We start from the raw sequence: 22,435 nt of genomic DNA on the forward strand, positions 1-22,435 counted from the left end.
AGAGTCAGACATGACTTAGTAACTTCACTTTCACTTTCATGGGGTCGCAAGAGTCAGACACAACTTAGCAACTGAATAGCAACAACATTGTGGTCTATCTTGGGGAATGTTTCATATCTGCTCAGAAGGAATGTATATTCTGCTTTCATTAGTTTTAAGTACTATAGATGTTTGTTAGAGCTGGTTTGTTTATAGCATTGCCAAATCTGTATTCTTATTCATCATCTTTATAGGTTTCTAAGTATTATTCAAAGTTGATTCTTAGATTCTCGTATTATAATTTTAGTTTGTTCCTTTAATTGTTCCAATTTTAGTTTTATCTATTTGAGAACTCCGTTGTTAAATTGAAAGAGTTTATTTGTTAAATCATGTCCAACTCTTTGCTACCCCCATGGACTCTAGCCTGCCAAGCTCCTCTGTACATAGGATTTCCCAGGCAAAAATACTGGAGTAGGTTTTCATTTCCTTCTCCAGGAGATCTTCCTGACCCAGGGATCAAACTCACGTCTCCTCCATTGGCAGGCAGGTTCTTTACTACTGAGCCACCAGGGAAGCCCACTTGTTCATTTACTCTCCCTAAAACAAGGTTAATTATAGACTTATAGAAGTCTTTCAAATCCTAAAGTTCTTGTCATATGTAACAATAACATACCAAGAAAGCTCAGAACACTTGAATCAAGGCACTAAGTCACCCATCTGCACCAGTAGTAAAAATCAGTGTCTGGAGTCTTTTCTCTTTTGCCTCTATATTGAGAATACTGGGAAAGCTGATTGGGGGTGGGGGTGGGGGGACAAAAAACAAAAATGAGACAAGCAAGATACTGCTACAATTAAAATAATTTCTAGACTCACTAAATTGTTTTAAATGAGCTTTAATGACGAGAGAAAAACTAGAATTCAAAAGCCCCATTTTTTTTTTTTTTTTTTTTAAGAGCAGATAGTATCTTGCAATTTGAGTTTAGGAATTAAACTGCAACAAATATCTGGGGGTCAAGTCATAAGAAATCACTTCATGCTTAACTACTTCAATGTGTGAATGTGAAAGTCACTCAGTCATGTCCAACTCTTTGCGACCCCATGGAATTCTCCAGGCCAGAATACTGGAGTGGGTAGCCTTTCCCTCCTCCAGGGGATCTTTTCCATCCAGGGATCAAACCCAGGTCTCCCAAATTACAGGTGGATTCTTTACCAACTGAGCCACAAGGAAGCCCAAGAATACTGGAGTGGGTAGCCTATTCCTTATCCAGGGGATCTTCCTGACCCAGGAATTGAACTGGGGGCTCCTGCATGGTAGGCGGATTCTTTACCAACTGAACTATTTCACATCACAATGCTACTGATGCTACATAGTTGAAATCATCCATCCTAATCTTATACAAGCTTATTTACTGGAGGCAAGTGTTTATAATCGTTTATTTTTTCTTAACAACTTGATTCACTTATCTTTATAAAATGTTCTTCTTTATCTTTGGTAATATTCTTGGTTGAAAATTTATTTTGGATAGGATAACTGTAGCTGATCCAGCTCTATTATGTTTCTTGTTTGCATTGGATATCTTTTTGATCCTTTAACTTTCAAATTATTTGCATCTTTTAATCTAATATATATTTCCTATAGTCAGCATATAGTTGAAATTTGTTTGTCTTTTGTCCTATCTTTCTTTTTACTGGATTTTAATTTGTTTTTATTTTTAATTGAAGGATAATTGCATTACAATATTGTGTTAGTTTTTGCGATGCATCATTGATTGGATTTTTAATCCATTAATATTCAGTGTTATTTGAATATGTTGAATGTTATTAGATATTTAGATTTGCATCTACCATTATGCTTTCAGTTTTCTATGGATTTTTCCTTGTTGGTCCTCTGTTCTTTCTATTTTCTTTCTTTTACATTAAATGGATATTTTCCAGTATAACATGCTAAGTCCTTAATGATTTTTAACACTATATACTTGAGCTAAATTTCAGTAGTTGTTCTAAGAGTTACAATATGCATCATAATTTATCAAAATCTATGTAAAATTTATACTAACCTAATCCCAGTGACATATAGAAACCTTACTTCTCTACAGGTTTCCTCCTTCTTCCTCATTTTCCGTGATTATTCTTATACATAATATTCTAAAAAAAATTCTGATTGCCTCCATTTCCTAAAATAAAGCTTACTTAATCATGGTGTACTTTTTCATATATTTCTATTATCCCTCACACTTTTACATCCAGCACCTTGCACATAACAAAGTACTTGGCATGTAGAAAGTACTAAACAATATATTCTAATAATTGAATTAGAATATATTTCATATTAGTGACCAAAATGATCCCCAAGAAAAAGAAATACTACAAGGTAAAATGGTTGTCTGATGAGGCCTTACAAATAGCTGAGAATAGAAGAGACGTGAAAGGCAAAGGAGAAGAGGAAAGATATACCCATCTGAATGTGGAGTTCCAAAGAACAGCAAGGAGAGATAAGAAAGCCTTCTTACGTGAACTAGGCAAAGAAATAGAGGAAAACAATAGAATGAGAAAGATTAGATTTCTCTTTAAGAATATTGGAGATACCAAGGGAACATTTCATGCAAAAATGGGCACAATAAAGGACACAAATGGTAAGGATCTAACAAAGGAAAGAGATTAAGAAAAGGTGGCAAGAAAACACAGAAGAACTGTACAAAAAAGGTCTTAATGACCCAGGTAACCATGATGGTATGATCACTCACCTAGAGCCAGACATCCTGGAGTGTGAAGTCAAATGGGCCTTAGGAAGCATTACTACAAATAAAGTCAGTGGAGGTGATGGAATTCCAGCAGAGCTATTTCAAATTCTGCAAGATGATGTTGTGATGATGTTTGCTGCATTCGATGTTAGCAAATTCAGAAAACTCAGCAGTGACTGGAAAAGTCATGTTTCATTCCAATCCCAAAGAAGGCAATACTAAAAAAATGTTCAAATTCTCCACAGTTGAACTCATTTCACATGCTAGCAAGATAATGCTCAAAATCTTTCAAGCTATGCTTCAACAGTACATGAACTGAGAACTTTCAGATGTATAAACTGGGTTTAGAAAAGGCAGAGTATGCAGATATCAAATTGCCAAAATCTATCATGGCAGATGCTGATTGCAGCCATGAAATTAAAAGATGCTTACTCTTTGGAAGGGAAGTTATGACCAATCTAGACAGCATATTCAAAAGCAGAAACATTACTTTGCCAACAAAGGTCTGTCTAGTCAAGGCTATGGTTTTCCAGTAGTCATGTATGGATGTGAGAGTTGGACTGTGAAGAAAGCTGAGTGCAGAAGAATTGATGCTATTAAACTGTGGTGTTGGAGAAGACTCTTGAGAGTTCCTTGGACTGCAAGGAGATCCAACCAGTCCATTCTGAAGGAGATCAGTCCTGGGATTTCTTTGGAAGAAATGATGCTAAAGCTGAAACTCCAGTATTTTGGCCACCTCCTGCGAAGAACTGACTCACTGGAAAAGATTCTGATGCTGGGAGGGATTGGGGGCAGGAGGAGAAGGGGACGACAGAGAATGAGATGGCTGGATGGCATCACCAACTCAATGGACGTGAGTTTGAGTGAACTCCGGGAGTTGGTAATGGACAGAGAGGCCTGGCATGCTGCGGTTCATGGGGTCGCAAAGAGTCGGACACGACTGAGTAACTGAACTGAACTGAACTGAATTGCATCATAGTAAAAGCAAGGTAATTCCAGAAAAACATCAACTTATGTTTCATTGACTATGCTAAAACCTTTGAGTGTGTAGATCACAATAAACTGTGGAGAATTCTTTAAGAGATGGGTATACCAGACCACTTTACCTGTCTCCTGAGAAACCTGTATGCAGTTCAAGAAGCAACAGTTAGACATGGAAGAACAGACTGGTTCCAAATTGGGAAAGGAGTATGTCAAGTCTGTATATTATCACCCTGCTTTTTAAACTTATATGCAGAGTACATCATGTGAAATGCCAGGCTAGATGAAGCACAAGCTGGAATCAAGATTACTGGGAGAAATATCAATAAGCACAGATATGCAGGTGATCACATCCTAATGGCAGAAAGTGAAGAGGAACTAAAGTGCCTCTTGATGAAAGTGAAAGTGGAGAGTGAAAAATCTGACTTAAAACTCAACATTCAAAAAGGAAAAAGAAGGGGACCACAGAGGATGAGATTGTTGGAAGGCATTCTTGACTCAATGGACATGAATTTGAGCAAACTCCGGGAGATAGTAATGGATGCCTGGTGTGCTGCTGTTCATGGCATCACAAAGAGTTGGACATGACTGAGCAACTGAACAACAACAACAACAAAAGCTGGAATGCCTCGGGCCAAACAAACAGCAACACAAGAACACAGCCCCATTCATTAGCAAACAGGCTACACAAAGTCATACTTAGCTCACAGATACCACAAAACACACCCTTGACACAATCCTGCCATATAGAGTAAGAAGGCCCAGTTTCACCCACCAAAGGGCAGGCATCAATCCCTCCCACCAGAAAACCTGAACAAGTCCCTATACCAATCATATCCACCACAGGACAGAAACCAGAATCGAGAAATATTAAGATTCTGCAGCCTGTGAAAAATAGACCACAAATACTGAAAGACAAATTTAAATGATGCAGAAATATATTGCAAATGAAGGAATAAGATAAAAATCCACAAGAATAGCTAAATAGATAAGGCAATCTACTTAAAATCAACTCCAAGTAATGATAGTAAAGGTGATCAAAAATCTCAGAAAAATGGAAGCTAAGATTAAGAGACACAAGAAATAATTTAAAAGGAGCTATAAAATGTGAACAGTAAACAGAGATGAATGATAAAATAATTGAAATGAAAAATACCCTGGAAGAAATGAATAGCAGAATAATTGAAGCAGAGAAAGGTATAAGTGAGTTAGAAAACAGAATGGTGGAAAATACAGTCACAGAAAAGAATAAAGAAAAAAAAACATTGAAACAAAATGAATAAAATCTCAAGGAATATATCTGGTTCAACATTAAATAAATGAACATTCACATTATAGATGTCACAGAAGGAGAAAAGAAAGAGAAAGGGCCTGAGAAAATATTTGAACATATTATAACAGAAAACTATCCTAACATAAGAAGAAAATGTACAAGTCCAAGAAGCACAGAGAATCATATACAAGATGAACTCAAGGAGGAACATGCTGAGACACATATTAATCAAACTGACAAAAATTAAAGACAAAGAAAAATTATGAAAAGCAACCAGGGAAAAGAAACACATAACATACAAGAGAATCTCAATAAGGTTCTCTGGTGATTTTTCAGCAGAAACTGCTTGCCAGAATGGAGTGGCATGATATACTGAAAATAATAAAAGAGGAATACCTACAACCAAGGATATTCTATCCAATAAGATTCTCATTCAGATTTGATGGGGAAATCAAAAAGCAAAAGCTAAGAGAATTTAGTTCTACAAAATTAACTTGCCAACAAATGATAAAGGAATAGGCAAGAAAGAGACCAGCAAATTAAAACAACCTTGTGAGTTCAGGATGGGGAACACGTGTATACCTGTGGTGGATTCATGTTGATGAATGGCAAAACCAATACAATATTGTAAAGTAATTAGCCTCCAATTAAAATAAATAAATTTATATTAAAAAAACAGACTGTTATATCATAACCTTATGGAAATAGCAAACAAACAAACAAAAAAAACTACAATAGATAGACATGAAAAAAGAAAGGCAACACAAACACAACACCAAAGATAACTATCAAATCACAAGAGAAGAAGAAAAAAAGAAGGGAAGAAAAAAACATAAAAAACAGTCAAAACAATTAATAAAATGTCAACAAAAACATAAATATTGATAATTACCCTAAATGTAAATGGATTAAATGCTCCAGTCAAAAGACATAGACTGGCTGAATGGATACAAAAAGCAAGATCCCGTATATAAGCTGTCTACAAGAGATGCATTTCAGATGTAAGTACACATATAGACTTAAAGTGAAAAGATGGAAAAAGACATTTTATGCAAATGTAAATCAAAAGAAAGCTAGGGTAATGATACACAGATCAAAGAAAATAGACTTTTAAATAAATAATGTTACAAGAGACAAGGAAGAGCACTATATAATTATGAAGGAATCAATCCAAGAAAAATACATAGCAATTGTAAATATACATGCACCAAACATAGGACCACCTCAATATAAAAGGAAAATGCTAACAGATATTAAAGGGGAAATCAACAGTAACACAACAACATTAGAGGTTTTTAACACGCCACTTGCACAAATGAAAACATCATCCACACAGAAAACTAATAAGGAAACACAAGTCTTAAATGATGTATTAATCCAGATAGATATAATTGATATATATAGGATGTTTCATTCAAAAGCTGCAGAATACACTTTTCTCTCCAGTGCACATGGAATATTCTCCAGGATACATCTTGGGTCACAAATTAAGACTGGGTAAATTTAAGAAAATTGGAATCATGCTAAGCAATTTAACAAATTGAAGACTAAAAACCATATGATAATCTCAATAGATGCAGAAAAAGCTTTTAACAAAATTCAACACCTAGTTATGATAAAAAAAATATATATATATCTCTAGATAGTGGACCTAGGGAGACCAAACCTCAACGTAATAAAGACCATGTATGACAAACTCATAGCAAACTTCATTCTCAACAATGAAAACCTGAAAGCATTTCCTCAAAGGTCAGAAACAAGACAAAGATTTTTACTTTTGCCACTTTAATTCAACATAATTTTGGAAGTCCTAGCCACAGCAATCAGAGAAGAAAAATAAAAGAAACTCAAATTGGAAAAGAAGAAAACTGGGCCAAAGAACTAAGCAAACATTTCTCCAAAAACCCCATACAGATGGCTAACAAACACATGAAAAGATGCTCTACAAACTCATTATCAGAGAAATGCAAATCAAAACCACAATGAGGTAACATCTCATGCCCATCAGAATGGCTGCTAACAAAAAGTCTACAAACAATAAATGCTGGAGAGGGTGCAGAGAAAAGGGAACCCTGGTACACTGTTGGTTGGAACGAAAACTAGTACAGCCACTATGGAGAACAGTGTGGAGATTTCTTAAAAAAAAAAAAAAACTGGAAATAGAAATGCCATAAAACACAGCAAAGGTCAGAAAGAGAAATTAAGGACACAGTAGTGTTTACCATCATATCAGAAAAAAATAAAACACCTAGGAATGAGCCTACCTAGATGGGGAAACAGTGGAAACAGTGTCAGACTTTATTTTTTTGGGCTCCAAAATCACTGCAGATGGTGACTGCAGCCATGAAATTAAAAGACGTTTACTCCTTGGAAGGAAAGTTATGAGCAACTTAGATAGCATTTTCAAAAGCAGAGACATTACTTTGCCGACTAAGGTCCGTCTAGTCAAGGCTATGGTTTTTCCAGTGGTCATGTATGGATGTGAGAGTTGGACTGTGAGGAAGGTTGAGTGCCGAAGAATTGATGCCTTTGAACTGTGGTGTTGGAGAAGACTCTTGAGAGTCCCTTGGACTGCAAGGAGATCCAACCAGTCCATTCTGAAGGAGATCAGTCCTGGGATTTCTTTGGAAGGAATGATGCTAAAGCTGAAACTCCAGTACTTTGGCCACCTCATGCGAAGAGTTGACTCATTGGAAAAGACTCTGATGCTGGGAGGGGTTGGGGGCAGGAGGAGAAGGGGACGACAGAGGATGAGACGGCTGGATGGCATCACTGACTCAATGGACGCGAGTCTGAGTGAACTCCGCAAGTTGGTGATGGACAGGGAGGCCTGGCATGCTGCAATTCATGGGGTCGCAAAGTGTCAGACACAACTGAGCAACTGAACTGAACTGAACTGAAGGAGGTAAAAGACATATACTCAGAAAACTATAAGATACTGATAAAAGATGGCATGAACTGATGGAGAGATATACAATGTTCTTGGATTAGGTAAGTCAATAGTATAAAAATGCCTATACTACACAAAGCAATCTAAAGATACAATTGAATACCTAACAAATTGCCAATGACATTTTTCACAGAATTAGAACCAAAAATTGGCAATTCTTATGGAAAAACCTACAAACCAAGAACAAAATAGCCAAAGTAATCTTAAGAAAACAAATGATCTGGAGGAATCAAGCTCCGTGACTTCATACTGTACTACCAAGCTACAGTAGTCAAAACAGTACAGTACTAGAACCAAAAGAGGAAGAGAAACATAGATCAATGGAACAGGATAGAAATTCCAGAGATAAACTTATACATCTATGGTCAACAAGTCTATGTAAAGGAAGGCAACAATATAAAAGGGAAAAAATAAAGTCTGTTTAACAAACAATACTGGGGAAACTGAACAGCTACATGTAAAAGAACAGAACACTCCCAAACATCATAAACAAATATAAATTAAAGTAGATTAAAGACCTAAATATAAGGCCAGATACAATAAAACTCTTAAAGGAAAACATAGGCCAAACACTTTCTGACATAAATCTCTGCAAGACATTATTGGACCCACTTCTTAATTAAAATAAAAACAAAACAAAGAGACCTAATTAAACTTAAAAGTGTTTGCACGGCAAAGGAAACAATACACAAAACAAAAGACAACGCATAGAATGTGTGAAAATATTTCCAACTGAAATGACTGAAAAGGTTTTAATCTCCTAAGAACACAAAGAGCTTGTGTTGTTCAATAACAACACAAAACAACCACCTAATAAAAAATAGGCAGTAGTTCTAAATGTGCATTTCTCTAAAGAATGCATACAGATTGCCCAAAAGAGCATGAAGAGATGCTCAATATCACTAACTATTAGAGAAATACAAACAAAAACTACAGTAAGATATCACTTTACACCAGTCAGAATGGCCATCATCAAAAAGTCTCCGAAGAGTAAATGTTGAAGACTGTATGGAGAAAAAAAAGCTCTTCTACACTCTTGTGGAGAATGTAAGTTTGTATAGCTATGGAGAACAGTATGGTTCAGTTCAGTTCAGTCGCTCAGTCGTGTCCGACTCTTTGCGACCCCATGAATCACAGCACCCCAGGCCTCCCTGTCCATCACCAACTCCAGGAGTTCACTCAAACTCATGTCCATCGAGTCAGTGATGCCATCCAGCCATCTCATCCTTGGTCATCCCCTTCTCCTCCTGCCCCCAATCCCTCCCAGCATCAGAGTCTTTTCCAATGAGTCAACTCTTCGCATGAAGTGGCCAAAGTACTGGAGTTTCAGCTTTAGCATCATTCCTTCCAAAGAAACCCCAGGGCTGATCTCCTTCAGAATGGACTGATTGGATCTCCTTGCAGTCCAAGGGACTCTCAAGAGTCTTCTCCAACACCACAGTTCAAAAGCATCAATTCTTCGGCACTCAGCCTTCTTCACTCTCACATCCATACATGACTACTGGAAAAACCATAGCCTTGACTAGACAGACCTTAGTCGGCAAAGTAATGTCTCTGCTTTTGAATATGTTATCTAGGTTGATCATAGCTTTCCTTCCAAGGAGTCTTTTAATTTCATGGCTGTAGTCACCATCTGCAGTGATTTTGGAGCCCCCCCAACAATAAAGTCTGACACTGTTTCCACTGTTTCCTCATCTATTTCCCGTGAAGTGATGGGACCGGATGCCATGATCTTCGTTTTCTAAATGTTGAGCTTTAGGCCAACTTTTTCACTCTCCTCTTTCACTTTCATCAAGAGGCTTTTTAGCTCCTCTTCACTTTCTGCCATAAGGGTGGTGTCATCTGCATATCTGAGGTTATTGATATTTCTCCCGGTAATCTTAATTCCAGCTTGTGCTTCTTCCAGTCCAGCGTTTCTCATGATGTACTCTGCATATAAGTTAAATAAGCAGGGTGGCAATATACAGCCTTGACGTACTCCTTTTCCTATTTGGAACCAGTCTGTTGTTCCATGTCCAGTTCTAACTGTTGCTTCTTGACCTACATACAGATTTCTCAAGAGGCAGGTCAGGTGGTCTGGTATTCCCATCTCTCTCAGAATTTTCCACAGTTTATTGTGATCCACACTCTCAGTATGGTAGTTCCTTAAAAAACTGAAAATAGTACTAACATATGATCTAGGAATTCTACTCCTCAGCATATATCTGGAGAAAGCCATAATTTGTAAAAATATGTGCACCCCAAAGTTCATTGCAGCACTATATATAATATCCAGGGCATGGAAGCCACGTAAAAGTCCATCAACAGATGAATGGGTAAAGATTTGTTACATACATACAATGGATATTGCTCACCTGTTAAAAAAAAAAGAACAGAATAATGCCATTTTGAGGAACATAGATGCACCTAGACATTGTCATACTGAGTGAAGTAAGTCAAACAGAGAACAGCAAATATTGGATTATATTGCTTGTATGAGGAATCTAAAAAATGTTGCTATTTGACTTATTTACAAAACAGAATTAGAGTCACAGTATGTGGAAAACAATCTATGGTAAGCAGGGGAAAGAGATGAGGGATAAATTTGGATTGGTATTGACATATTCACTTTGGTATTGACATAGTCACACTTCTAATTATAAAAGGGCCTATTGAACCACACAGGAAATTCTACTCAATACTGTGTAATCAGTATGGGAATAAAATCTTTATAAAAAAGAATAAATATTTGTATATGTATAACCAATTCTTTTTATAGTATAGCAAAAAGGAACACAACATTGTAAATCAAGTATACTCCAGTAAATGTTTTTTGTTAAAAAAATAAAATAAAACTCAACTATTAAACCAGGGGGATTTGAATATTGCTGGTGCACTGGGACAACCCAGAGGGATGGTATGGGGAAGAAGGAGGGAGGGGGGTTCAGGATGGGGAACATGTGTATACCTGTGGTGGATTCATGTTGATGTAAGGCAAAACCAATACAATATTGTAAATTAAAAAAAAAAAGAAATTGGGGTAAAATTTGTTAAAAAAGAATTGTTCATGAGTGAAATATTTCATTAATAAAATATTAAGCTTCTCTCATTATGCATAATAACAACTTTGACAATATGGAATTATTGACTCAAAAGATTTTCCTCAAAACTATATAGACCTTGTTCTATTATTTCCTGGCATTTAATACTGCATGCAATTATAAGACTATTTTTAATTTTATTCCTTCATAGATGACTTTTGATGCTGTCTAGGCACATGGAGAGTTTATTGTTTACTTATCCAATTCAAAAGTGTCACAAGAATTTATTTATGCATATTTTAATTTTTATTATGCTTTAAAAAAGAGACTTTCAATATTTAAGCTTATCTGTTTCTTCACTTTACTAAAATGTCATCAAATGAACAGATAAAATGTAACCACAAATATAAAATAAGAACAGAAGAGGAGATCATAGCAGGGGAAAGCTGACAACAAATTTTAGAAGTTGAAAACTTTGATAAATATAAATTTTCAAAAACACAAATCAGAAAGTCATTAAAGCTTCTGGAAAAAAAGAACAGTCAAGGAAATAAATCTGAGTTAAGAAATAAACTTTATTAACAGCAATACTGGAAGCTAGAAGACAATAGAATATTTTGAGGAAATACTATTTATGTTCCAGCATTCTATAACTAGGCAAACTGTTAATCAAATGTGAGAATAGTATAAATGCATTTTTCAACATAAGCTCAAAAATTATCTAACGTGCATTTTTTTCTTTCAATGGGATAATATCATATATGTAAACCTAAGGAAGACGCTAAGAAAGAGGAAAAGGATAAGAAATTGGACAGAGGGAAGTTGGAATCAAATGCAGAAGAAAGAGAAAGTCAATTCCCAGCATAGTAGCTTTAAGAAAAGAGGTAGTTGTGCATGGGTTTAGAGAGCAAGTAAATCCAGGTGGTAGCAGGAATAAGGGTTGTCCCAAAAGGATCTTTCTTTCTCTTGAAAATATGGTAACCAATATATAACCTGATTGCATCAAAAGAGTTTTAATGTCACTGGTAGATAGTTTAGGGATGATTATTGATATGTACATATTAACAAGCAAAAATATGAAACTGACAACCTTAGTGTCTGAGAACAATCTCTTAGTCACAAACTGGAATTTGAGTGAGCTTCTTGAGTTTCTGGAATCAACCAGTACTCCCTCTGAGCTCCAGTCCTTTTCCCTCCATTTTAAAATGCTATTACCAGGTGTCTTCAGGTAAAAATAATACCACATACTCCATAATAATGATGCCTGAGGGGATGATTCATTCAATTTATTATAGAATATAATTAAGATACAGAACATAACTATTTATTAACTACTGCATTAAAATCCCTGGGTTCTCAAACAAGGTATGATCCAGGGTTAGAAGCCTTGCATTATTTTTCCATACCAGTAATGAACTCCATCATTGATCTGAATTACTTTATTAAAAAAAAAAAACTGTTTGCAGTGGTAAAATGAAGATATTTGACAAGATAAATATCTTTCCTTCTAGATTCATAGTATGTTTCTCCATTAATTTTTCTACTTCGTATTCTTCAGGTTTTTTTTTTTTTGCTTCATAAATATTTTATATATTTCATTCTGCATAAATGTTATTTTCTGATTTGTTATTGATGGACACTGACATATATGACATTGTCTTATTGGTAATAACTGGCACAGAGTTTTGCAATCACTATCTAATTTTAGCACATTTTGTCACCCTGAAAGGAAGCCTCATATCCATTAGGATTCTTTTCCCATTCCCTACTCCAGACCTAAACAAAATCTATTCTACTAGCTGTCTCTAAGTGTTTGCCTGTTCTAGACATTTCATATAAATTGAATCATAATATCTGTGATATTTTGAGACAGCCTTATTTCAAGGTTCATCTATGTTATTTCACGTATAAGTACACTCCATTATCTGCTGAATCCCATTTTGCTGCTTGTGTATACCACATATTTTATGCATGCATCATTTGACAAATATTTAGATTGCTTTTACTTTTTGAATATTATTAGTAATGCTGCTTTGAAAATGTGTGCACAAGTTCTTGTATGGATGTATGATTTCAGTTCTCTCAGGCTATATAACTAAGAATGAAGTTGTTGGCCCACATGGCACTGTAGATCTAACATTTTGATTATTTGCCAAACTGTTTTCCAACATTAGGGAAGTATGAGGGTTGCAACTTCTCCATATCCTTGTCAACACTTGCTGTTACTGATGTCTTTTTTAGTTATAGTCACCCTATGCAGATGACACCACTGTTATGGCAGAAAGTGAAGAGGAGCTAAAAAGCATCTAGATGAAAGTGAAAGAGGAGAGTGAAAAAGTTGGCTTAAAGCTCAACATTCAGGAAACAAAGATCATGGCATCTGGTCCCATCACTTCATGGGAAATAGATGGGGAAACAGTGGAAACAGTGTCAGACTTTATTTTGGGGGGCTCCAACATCACTGCAGATGGTGACTGCAGCCATGAAATTAAAAGACACTTACTCCTTGGAAGAAAAGTGATGATCAACATAGATAACATATTGAAAAGCAGAGACATTACTTTGCCAACAAAGGTCCGTCTAGTCAAGACTATGGTTTTTCCTGTGATCATGTATGGATGTGAGAGTTGGACTGTGAAGAAAGCTGAGTGCTGAAGAATTGATGCTTTTGAACTGTGGTGTTGGAGAAGACTCTTGAGAGTCCCTTGGACTGCAAGGAGATCCAACCAGTCCATTCGAAAGGAGATCAGCCTTGGGTGTTCTTTGGAAGGAATGACGTTAAAGCTGAAACTCCAGTACTTTGGCCACCTCATGCAAGGAGTTGACTCATTGGAAAAGACTCTGATGCTGGGAGGGATTGGGGGCAGGAGGAGAAGGGGGCGACAGAGGATGAGATGGCTGGATGGCATCACTAACTCGATGAACGTGAGTCTGAGTGAACTCTGGGAGTTGGTGATGGACAGAGACGCCTGGTGTGCTGTGATTCATGGGGTCGCAAAGAGTCGGACACGACTGAGCGACTGAACTGAACTAAACTGCATGAGTATGAAGTGGTATATTATTGTGGTTTTTATTTGCATTTCCCTAATGACTAATGATGTTGAGCATGTTTTCATGGGGTTATAAGTCATTTACTTATATCTTATTTCTAGAAATATCCAAATTCTGTGCTCATTTTTTAAATTGGATTCTTTGGTGTTTTATTGTTGTTATGAGAGTTCTTTATATATCCTGGAGTATTGTTGTTTAGTCCCTAAGTCGTGTCCAACTCTTTTTGTGGCCCCATGGACAGATAGTAGCCTACCAGACTTCTTTGTCCATGAGATTTCCCAGGCAAGAATATTGTACTGGGTTGTCATTTCCTTCTCCAGGGGATCTTCTTGACCTAGGGAAGTCTCTTGCATTTGCAGGTGGATTCTTTACCACTGAGCTAGCAGCAAAGCCCCCATATCCTAAACACTACTCTCTTTTTAGATGTATGATCTGCAAATATTTTCTCCCATTTCATTGGTTGTATTTTCATTCTGTGATAGTATTCATTGACATGCATATTTTTAGTTTGATAAAATTCAGCTTATTTTTTCTCTGTCACTTTTGCTTTTCAGGTAAGTTCAGTTCAGTCGCTCAGTCGTGTCTGACTCTGCGACCCCATGAATCGCAGCATGCCAGGCCTCCCTGTCCATCACCAACTCCCGGAGTTCACTCAGACTCACGTCCATCAAGTCAGCGATGCCATTCAGCCATCTCATCCTCTGTCGTCCCCTTCTTCTCCTGCCCCCAATCCCTCCCAGCATCAAAGTCTTTTCCAATGAGTCATCTCTTCGCATGAGGTGGCCAAAGTACTGGAGTTTCAGCTTTAGCGTCATTCCTTCCAAAGAAATCCCAGGGTTGATCTCCTTTAGAATGGATTGGTTGGATCTCCTTGCAGTCCAAGCGACTCTCAAGAGTCTTCTCCAACACCACAGTTCAAAAGCATCAATTCTTCGGCACTCAGCCTTCTTCATAGTCCAACTCTCACATCTGTACATGACCACAGGAAAAACCATAGTCTTGACTAGACGGACCTTAGTCGGCAAAGTAATGTCTCTGCTTTTGAATATATTATCTAGGTTGCTCATAACTTTTCTTCCAAGGAGTAAGTGTCTTTTAATTTCATGGCTGCAGTCACCATCTGCAGTGATTTTGGAGACCCCCAAAATAAAGTCTGACACTGTTTCCACTGTTTCCCCATCTATTTCCCATGAAGTGATGGGACTGAATGCCATGATTTTCGTTTTCTGAATGTTGAGCTTTAAGCCAACTTTTTCACTCTCCTCTTTCACTTTCATCAAGAGGCTTTTTAGTTCCTCTTCACTTTCTGCCATAAGGGTTAGTGCCATATTAAAGAAAGTACTGCCTAACCCAAATTCATGAAGATTTACTTATAAGAACTTTATCATATTAACCCTTATCTTTACATCTATGACACATTTTATGTAAATTTTTGAGTATGGTGGGAGGAAAGGTTTCAGTGTCATTCTTTTGCATGTAAATATATAATTGTGACAGTACAATTTGTTGAAGAGACTCTTCATTCCACATTGGACAGTCTTGAGACACTTGTTAAAAATCAATTGACCACAAATATAAAGGCTTGTTTCTGAACTCTCAGTTATATTCTATTAATCTCTGTGACTATCCTTATGACACTATCACACCTCCTTCTGAAGGCTTAATGTCAAATTTAAAGTTTTAAAAGGTGTGTCCTCCAATTTGGTCTTCCTTTGTCAACATTTTTTTGACTATTTTGGGTCCATATGAATTTTAGGAGTAACTTATCAACTTGGGGGATTTTTACAGAGATTTCACTGAATTTGCAGATTAAATTATAGATTATTGCCATTTTAGTTATATTGTTTTTTTGTCCATGATATGAAATATCTTTACATGTATTGATTTTCCCCCAAATTTTTGTAGTCTTTAATATAGTATTCTTTCACATCATTGCAAAATTTATTCCCAAGTATACCTTTTTATATTAAGTAGAATTGCTTTATTTGGTTTTTAGTATTTTAATTGATAATACAATTGCTTTTGTTTATCTTGTATTCTAAAAGTTTAATGAAATTCTTATTATTTCTAAAATATACAGTTGCTTCCTTAGAATTTTCTGTAAACAAATCTAAGTCATCTGTAAATAGAGAGGTTTTACTCTTCCTTTTCAATCTACCCTTTATTTTTCAGGTGAAAGAATTTTATGTCACAGTTGTCTTTAAAACCACAAAGACACTATGTTCTTCATATAAAATACATTAATACAGATAACTATGCCTCCTTGAAAATGAGTATAGAAAACGTCTTAAAGAAAAAGGAACTCCAATATGCAGTCTCTGTGAAGTTGCTTGGGAAAAACTCACATCTGAACTGATTCCTAAAACATACCATTCCATTCCACCATTCTGCATCTTTTGGTTCAAAGTATAGAATATCCTCATCAGTATATGCTCCTGCTATCTTACATGTATGATAATACATATATCACTTCAGTTCAGTTCACAGTTTCAAGAGTCTTCTCCAACACCTCAGTTCAAAAGCATCAATTTTACAGCTCTCAGCTTTCTTTATGGTTCAACTCTCACGTCTATACATGACTACTGGAAAAACCATAGCTTTGACTACATGAACCTTTGTTGGCAAGTAATGTCTCTGTTTTTTAATATGCTGTCTAGGTTGGTCATAGTTTTTGTTCCAAGGAGAAAGCACCTTTTAATTTCATGGTTGCAGTCAGTATCTGCAGTGATTTTGGAGCCCAAGAAAATAAAGTTTGTCACTGTTTCTGTTGTTTCCCCATCTATTTGCCATAAAGTGATGGGACCAGATGCCATGATCTTCATTTTCTAAATGTTTAGTTAGTCTAATACATATATAGACTGATTTATTATTTAATGTTCCATTGGTTCATCAGCCTTTTCTGTAGGTTCATCAGCAGGTTGAGTAGGCTGTGTCTTTCTCTGCAGTCTTTCTTCAAGATCTTCCATGAGTGGAGACACATCATCATCATCATATGGTAGAAATTCCAAGTCTTTACCGACAATTCCATTGAAAACATTCTTTGTAGTTAGATCCTGTTCTGTAGGCAGTGTCTCTCAGAAGACATCCAGACCATGTTTACCCAGTTCATTCAAATTGCACTCCAAAAACTTTGACATATATCTCTCCAAGTAAATACAAGCTGTTTGAGAATGGGCTCCAGTGGACATAACCCTGCAGTCAAAATTGTTAGCAGATGGACAAATTTGGAAAATGTGAGGGCCTGTATCATAATCAACAATGAGCAGTCCAACATCATATGGTCTCCAGCCATATCACTGTATTGGTATCTGGGTTTTGCTTCCAATTAGATATACAAGACAAGACACAGGAAGAGGTCTGTCAAATACAAATCTAGAATCCAAACACCTCTGGCACATGGCACATAAAATTACATAACATTTAGCATCAGCAGTAAATGCTACAACTGAAATAGCAATACTGTTATCAACAAGGAACATTTTTTTCTGATGAGCTGCAAGTTTTGCTTGTGCTCTTTTCAATGCAACCAACACTGAATGAGGTTTTTTTTTTTTTTAATTTCAGATTAAAAAAAAAAAAAAAACGTAGCTGAACCTTGTTTGACAGCTCCATTGCATATTCAACTTGATGAATCCTGCCCTGAGGACTCCAATTAGTGACATCATCTTCATACAGATTGCAAAACATGGTTACAATGAGATCCTGGCTTTGGCCTCCTGCAAATCTGCAGATCAAGCAGCTGATTATCTATTATTAATATTTCCTCATCTGAACTAACTGTCCTGACTAGAACCTATAGTTTTATGTTGCAAAAATGTGGTGAAAGCAGACATGCTTGTCTTGTTTCTGATTTTAAGTGGAAAACATTGTCTTTCTATACTAAGTTTGATGTTAACTGTGTTCCTTGGAGATTCCACTTATCAGGTTGAGGAAGTTCCCTTCTACTCATATTTATGTGAGTGCTGTTTTATATAAAAAGATAATTGGTTTTTTAAATTATTTTTAAAAATTAATTTTTAATTGTCAGTAAATTGCTTTAAAATGTTGGGCTAGTTTCTGCCATACAAAAACATGAATCGGCCATAAATGTACTTATGTCCCTTCCCTCTTGAAACTCCCTTCCACCCACCACCCTATCCCAGCCCTCTAGGTTGTCACAGAACACCCAGTTGAGCTCTCTGTGTTATATAGCAACTTCCCACTAGCTATATATTTTACATATGGCAATATATATCTTTCAATGTAGCTCTCTCAATTTGTCCCAACTTCTCCTTCTCAGCTGTGTCCACACGTCTTTTCTCTATGTCGGTGTCTCTATTTCTGCCCTGCAAATAGGTTCATCACACCATTTTTTTTTCTAGCATATATATGCTTTAATATACGTTTTTCTCTTTCTGACTTACTTCACTCTGTATAACAGGCTGCAGGTTCATCCACCTCAGTTCAGCTAACTCACATCTTTTCCATTTCATGGCTGAGTAATATTCTATTGTATATATGTACCACCACTTCTTTATACATTCATCTTTCTAAATAGTGCTCTAATGAACAAGTTGGGGTACACATGTGGAACACAATTGGGGTACATGTGTCTTTTAGTATTGTGGTTTTCTCAGGGTATATACCCTGTAGTGGGATTGCTAGGTCATGTGGTATCTTTATTCCTAGTTTTTAAGGAATCTCCATACTATTCTCCATAGTAGCTGTATCAGTATACATTCCTACTGACAGTGCAAGAGGGTCCCCTTTTTGCCACATCCTCTCTAGCATTTATTGCTTGTAAATTTTTGAGTTATGGCCATTCTGACTAATGTGAAGTGATACCTTATTATAACTTTCATCTGCATTTCTTTAATAATGAACAATGTGAGCATCTTTTCATGTGTTTATTGACCATCTGTATTTCTTGGAGAAATGCCTGTTTAAGTCTCCCACCCATTTATTGACTGAGTTGTTTTCCTGATATTGAGCTTCATGAGTTGCATGCATATATTGGAGATCAATCCTTTCAGTTGTTTGATTTGCAGTTATTTTCTCCTATTCTGAGGGTTTTAGTTCCATCTTGTTTGTAGTTTCCTTTGCTGTAAAGAAGATCTTAAGTTTCATTAGGTCTCAGTTGTTTGTCTTTTTTAAATTTTTGTTACTCTTGAAGCTGTGTCAAGAGGGATCTTGCTTTGAATTTTGTTAAAAGAGTGTTCTGTTTTCCACTAATTTTCACAATATTGATTCTTTCAATCCAAGAACATAATGTAGCTCACCATCTCTTTGCACTGTCTTTGATTTCTTTCATCAGTTTCTTATAGTTTTATGAATGCAGGTCTTTTGTAGGTGAGTTTATTTTTGTTTGTAGGTAGGTTAAACTTTAGATAGGTTTATTCCTAAGTATTTTATTATTTTTGTTGCAATGGCAAATGAGATTTTTTTAATTATATTTTTCTTTCTGATTTTTCCTTGCGAATGTATAGGAATACAAAGGATTTATGTGTAATCATTTGGTATCCTGCAACTACACTAAATTAATTGATTAGATCTAGTAATTTTCTTGTTATATCTCTAGTTTTCTATGTATAGTATCCTGTCTTCTGCAAACAGTGAGAGTCTTACTTATATTTTCTAGCCAGAAATTTCCTTTATTTCTTTTTTCTTCCCTGATTGCCATGGCTAAGAGTTTCAAAACTATGTTGAATAATAATGGTGAGAGTGGGAACCCTTGACATTTTTCCTGATGGTAGGGGAAATTTTGCTTTCAGTTTTTCACCATTGAGGATGTTTGCTGTAGGTTTGTCAGATATTGCCTGTATTATGTTGAGGTAAGTTTCTTCTATGCCCATTTTCTAAAGCATTTTTATCATAAATGGATGCCAAATATTGTCAGAAGTTTTCTGCATCTGTTGAGATAACCATGAGATTTGATCTTTCAATTTGATAGTATAGTGTATCACAATAATTAATTTGCATATATTGAAGAATTTTTGCATCCCTTGGATAAATCCCACTTGATCATCACATAGGAACCTTTTAAAGTGTTATTGGATTCAGTTTGCTAGTGTTTGGTTGAAGATTTTGGCACCTGTGTTCTTGATTGATATTGGCCTGTAACTTTATTTTTCTGTGATATTTTTTTCTGATTTTTGTATCAGGAAGTTTGTGGCCTCATAGAATGAGTTTGGGAGTGTTCCTCCCCCTGCAATTTTTTGTAAGAGTTTGAGAAGAATTGGTGTTATGTCTTCCCTAGACATTCGATAGAACTCACCTGTGAAGGCATCTGAACCTGGTCATTCGCTTTTGGGGATTGTTTTGATCGCAATTTTTATTTCCGTGATTTTCATTGGTCTTTTCATAATTTCTATTTCTTTATAGTTCACTCTTAGAAGGTTATACTTTTCTAAGAATTTGTCTATTTCTACCAGGTTCTCCATTTTATTGGCATATAGTTATTCGTAAAAGTCTCTTATGATCTTTTTATTTCTGTTGTCCGTTGTAACTTCTTTTTCATTTTTAATTTTATTGATTTGACTACTTTGCCTTTTCTCTTAATGAATCTGGCTGATGGTTTGTCAATTTTGTTTATCTTCTTAACCAGCTTTTAGCTTTATTGATCATTGCTATTGCTTTTTTTTTTCTTTTCAAATTTGTTTTCATTTATTTCTGCTCTGCTCTTCATGATTCCTTTCCTTCTAATAATTTTGGGATTCTTGTCCTTTTACTAGATGCTTTAAGTATAAGTTTATGTTGTTTGTTTGATGGATTCCTCATTTCTTGAGGTAGACTAGTATTGCTATAAATTTTTCCTTTATCACTGCTTTTGCTGCATCCTGTAGGTTTTGGATGATCATGCTTTCATGTTCATTTGTTTCTAGATAATTCTTAATTTCCTTCTTCAGTGAACTCTTGGTTATTTAGAAAAATATTGTTTAGCCTCCATGTGTTTTTTACAGTTTTTATTCTTTTAGTTCATATAACATTTTGGCCAGAAAAGATATTTGATATGATTTAAATTTTCTTAAATCTGCCCAGGCTTGATTTATGATCCAAGATGTGATATATCCAGGGGACTCTTCTATGTACACTTGAGAAAAAAGTGCATTCTGCTGCTTTTGGATGGAATGTGCTGTAGTTAACAATGAAATCTATCTGGTCAAATGTGTAATTTAAGGCTTGTGTTTCCTTATTGATTTTCTGTCTTCATGATCTGTCCATTGATGTAAGTGGGGATGTTTAAGACCTCTATTGTTGTTGTGCTCCTGTTGATTCCCCTTTAACATCTGTTAACATGGCTGTCTGGGGAGGCATTGCAAATAGCTCTGAAAAGAAGAGAAGCGAAAAGCAAAGGAGAAAAGGAAAGATATCAGCATCTGAATGCAGAGTTCCAAAGAATAGCAAGGAGAGATAAGAAAGCCTTCCTCAGTCATCAATGCAAAAAAATAGAGGAAAACATCAGAATGGGAAAGACTAGAGATCTCTTCAAGAAAATTAGAGTAACCAAGGGAACATTTCATGCAAAGATGGGTCGATAAAGGACAGAAATGGTATGGATGTAACAGAAGCAGAAGATATTAAGAAGAGGTGGCAAGGATACACAGAAGAACTGTACAAAAGAGATCTTCACAGCCAAGATAATCATGATGGTATGATCACTCACCTAGAGCCAGGCATCCTGGAATGTGAAGTCAAGTTCGCCTTAGAAAGCATCACTACGAACAAAGCTAGTGGAGGTGATGGAATTCCAGTTGAGCTATTCCAAATCCTAAAAGATGATGCTATGAAAATGTTGCACTCGATATGCCAGCTAATTTGGAAAACTCAGCAGTGGCCACAGGACTGGAAAAAGTCAGTTTTCATTCTAATCCCAAAGAAAGGCAATGCCAAAGAAGGCTCAGACTACCACACAATTGCACTCATCTCACACGCTAGTAAAGTAATGCTCAAAATTCTCCAAGCCAGGCTTCAGCAATACATGAATTGTGAACTTCCTGATGTTCAAGCTGGTTTTAGAAATGGCAAAGGAACCAGAGATCAAATTGCCAACATCCGCTGGATCATGGAAAAAGCAAGAGAGTTCCAGAAAAACATTGATTTCTACTTTATTGACTATGCCAAAGCCATTGACTGTGTGGATCACAATAAACCGTGGAAAATTCTGAAAGAGATGGGAATACCAGACCACCTGACCTGCCTCTGGAGAAACCTATATGCAGGTCAGGAAGCAACAGTTAGAACTGGACATGAAACAATAGACCGGTCCCAAATGGGAGAAGTCAATGCTGTATTTTGTCACCCTGCTCATTTAATTTATATGCAGAGTACATCATGAGAAATGCCTGGCTGGAAGAAGCACAAGCTGGAATCAAGATTGCAGGGAGAAATATCAATAACCTCAGATATGCAGATGATACCACCCTTATGGCAGAAAGTGAAGAGGAACTAAAAAGCCGCTTGA

The 22,435-nt window shown here is 36.1% G+C and overlaps 1 pseudogene; it reads right to left on the reverse strand.

Annotated features, from left to right (window-relative positions):
- Nucleotides 1-16,865: 16,865 nt before the first annotated feature.
- LOC128070419 (proteasome subunit alpha type-1-like) lies at nucleotides 16,866-17,682 on the reverse strand (annotated as a pseudogene).
- Nucleotides 17,683-22,435: the final 4,753 nt, after the last annotated feature.

Source organism: Budorcas taxicolor, chromosome X (genome assembly GCF_023091745.1).
Source record: "Budorcas taxicolor isolate Tak-1 chromosome X, Takin1.1, whole genome shotgun sequence".
Classification (NCBI taxonomy): domain Eukaryota; kingdom Metazoa; phylum Chordata; class Mammalia; order Artiodactyla; family Bovidae; genus Budorcas; species Budorcas taxicolor.